A 3,673-nucleotide genomic window follows, 5' to 3' on the forward strand; every position below is an offset into this window, starting at 1 on the left:
ATACTTTTCGCAAGAAGGTTCACTGGTTTATTGCAACAATATTGCTGAATTAATATCAATGCTAGGAGCTGCCGTTTATGAACCAAGTGAGTGGCGATTGTTCATTGATTCCTCCAAAAGAAGTATAAAAGGTGTTATTCTTCTCATATATATGCATCTGTTCCCATTGTTCATTCGGGTTACTTGAAGGAAATGTACGAAAATATCGAAATTCTTCTTAATAAGGTCAAATACAAAGAACATGGTTGGCTACTTTGTGGAGATTTAAAGTCCTTTGTATGTTGTTGGGTCAACAATATGGTTATACAAAGTTTCCATGTTTTTTGTGTGATTGGGACAGCAGAGCACAAAATCAGCACTGGATAAAGAAGCAATGGCCATGCAGAGTCAGCCTGATACCAGAATCAAAAACTTTGAACGTGAAAGTTCGGTTGACACAAAGAAAGTCCTATTACCTCCACTTCACATAAATACTGGGCTTGAGGAAGCAGTTTGTAAAGACCTTCGACTGTTTCAAGTATCTTTGAATGTTGATGTTCCACCTTCCTTGATTCCTCCTTTCCATTTTCCTGATGTCTTGGTGAAACCTTTCCCATTGTTCTTCGCTGATGGCATCGAGATTTTCAGTGAATAGCCAATATATATATGAGTGTAAGAAATGAACTTTCAAGCTCATATTACAACCCAACTCTGAATTTATCGAGCATGTTATTGACAATATTTTCGTCATTTGAGTCGTTGTAGTTTCCTAAAAATCTGTCAATAACATCTTTAAAGGTAATCCACGCTTTTTTTTAATTTTCCCATTGTCCTCTCAAACTGTTAATCCGAAGTCAATTTTCTAACCTGAGGCCCAACAAAAATCTCTTCTTTAAGTTTCGCTTCTGAAAGAACTGGGAATTAATAGCTGATTACTGCTGGTCATTGAAACGAAACGCTCCAGACGCAATGCATAAAAGAAAGACCACAAGACGTAGATTTCACACACACACACACACAAAACAACAACAAAAAATCAGGATGAATGAGGATGCATATTCGTTTGCCATTAATGTTCTTCCCTTTTCTTCAGTTTTTTTTTTGTATTTTTGTTAACAAACATAATAATAAAAAATGTTCATTGTGGAAGCGAAATAATGATTTGATTTAAGTAAGAGTTTTCTTCCCGATTTGTAAAAAAATCCTTAGATGATAGAAACAAAATGATTATTATTTTTCGAAATTTGCGTAGTTGAATGGAAAATCCGTTATTAAAACCAAAACAACTTTTATGAAGTTTAACTTCGCAATCCTGTGTAATCAAGGTGTTTAAATAGTCACTAATTAACACAAACCTGCCAAATATAGTTGAATTATTAAGAAACAAGTTAGTTTAACTTATAATCGATTTAATTAAGCACGCACGCGAACAGAATGGAGACATTTTATTTCACATGAAATAGTTAAATATACACTGGAGTGATGTTATTAGTTCTATGAGAAAACAGCTTGTAAAATATGATATTCGATTCCTATATTTTGCCAGCATACCCGATAATTTCTCTTTGATATCAAATAAATTATTCAAAGATTATTATTTCCGTAAAAAAAAAGAGTTACATAGTCCTCTGTAAACAGTCATTGTATTAAAAGTAAATCCACTAAAACATGAGTTACTTGATGAAATAATTAATTACATTGATTATCATTACGCTTTGCCGGACAAGCACTGACGAAACCAGGAGTAAATTAGTTTTATGCAACTCATTATTCTAAATATTTCATTTTTTTAAAAAGAATCAAACCTTTTGACGATAAATCTTGTAGGAAGATTATCTTAGATCTAACATTGCTTAAAACATAGTTCGAGTCATTATTTGTTTATTTTAAAGCACAAAGCTACACAGTGGGTTATTTGTGCTCTGCCCCCCGAGGGTATTATCCAAAACGCCTCCCAGTGGCACAGCGGTATGTCTGCGGACTCACAACGCTAGAAACCGGGTTTCGATACCCGTGGTGGGCAGAGCACAGATAGCTCATTATGTAGCTTTGTGCATAACTACAAACAAACAAACAATTATCCAAAACAGATGTTTAGCTTTCTAAACCCTCAGAGCCATCACTGAGCCACCGCGGATGGGGAGGGGACAGAAGTTTTTAAAGTAGCAAAAGTGGTTTATTCCTAAAATTATTATTACTTTCATTGTTTTATTGTTTAGAAATTAATAATATTCTTTGAAAATATGTTTTCTATTTTTTATGGAAGTATTAGGAATAAAAATTAGAAATACCTATACTGAACTGTATTTAAGAGAGAGTATGTAACTCTGAAATGGTAATGCATCAGCAAGGTCTTTGAGTCTTTTTGACAAAAGACATGACCATTCGTTTATAAGTATGGTATGAAGGAAGTAGGAATCTACTGCAAAGTCTGCCTTTAATATTGAGCCAAAAGCTTAATAACGCCAAGATCGGGAACTTGGGCAGGTGGAGTAGATGGCCGAAGTCATTTTCATATTCCACAAATCATTCTTTCTTTCCCAAAGCGATGAGATTATATTATTGTCCTGGAGCCAGCTATTCTCATCTTTATAGTTAATTAAAGTGCATTATAGATAACAAACTATCATCAACAATTCCTAAATAATGATATTCTTCAGAATAATTATTAGATTAAGTGCACACCAAAAACACAGTCCATGTTGTAATCATCATGACAGTCGGAACCAAGCAGTTATGGCGGTATTCCTTCTTGGGCTTCCGCCATGCATAAACATGCATTCGACGAGAAAAAGAGCAAATGATGATTCATCTACCCTCAATATATAAATGTTCATTAATCCTGCGTCAAAATCTTATGGTTACGTTCATTGATGGATGTAACAGGTGGTTCATGGATTGTTTCTCGGCCATTATATTCCAATTAGTGAAGTTCCCAACAAACTTTTCTCAATGTTACAGGTTAGCGTTTGATTTTCTTTGTTAATGTTCTTGCACCTATGTTTGCAGTCCATGATTTTGAAGTGATATACTAGAGGGAAGGCAGCTAGTCATCACCACCCACTGGAAACTTTTGGGCTACTCTTTTATCAACGAATAGTGGGATTGAATTGACCGTACATTATAACGTCCTCACGGCTGAAAGGGCGGGCATGTTTGGTGGAACCCGCGACCCGCAGATTGTGAGTAGAGCTCCCTAATCACCTGACCATGCCGGGCCAATGTGTGAAGATACGTAAATATGCCATTTCGTTTACTTTATCCTTGCAAACTTGGCATAGTGTTTGATCAAATTTTCTTCCGCAGTTAGTTATGTTGCTTTAGTCTTCATATTTTTTATACAACAATTTGTGCTACTTAACGACCCCACCACACTTTAAACCCTTCTCAACCCTTCTGTTGTTTTAGTGATTGAGCTTTAATGAGTACCCCTAAAAATGTGATGATTTTGAAGTTTTGGATGTAAAGACATCAATCCAAAGAGCTCTGTTATGCGTCTCTGGAAGTACAGTTACACACTTATACAACACTGAGTGCGTGCGTCTTCAGCAACACACTTTCATAATGAATTAGTTAATCACTGGAAGCACAGTTCCCTAAAACTATAGGGGTGGTAGAATGTTTGTTTGTTTGTTATGAATTTCGCGCAAAGCTACACGAGGGCTATCTGCGCTAGCCGTCCCTAATTTAGCAG

Source organism: Limulus polyphemus, unplaced genomic scaffold, assembly GCF_000517525.1.
Source record: "Limulus polyphemus unplaced genomic scaffold, Limulus_polyphemus-2.1.2 Scaffold817, whole genome shotgun sequence".
NCBI lineage: Eukaryota > Metazoa > Arthropoda > Merostomata > Xiphosura > Limulidae > Limulus > Limulus polyphemus.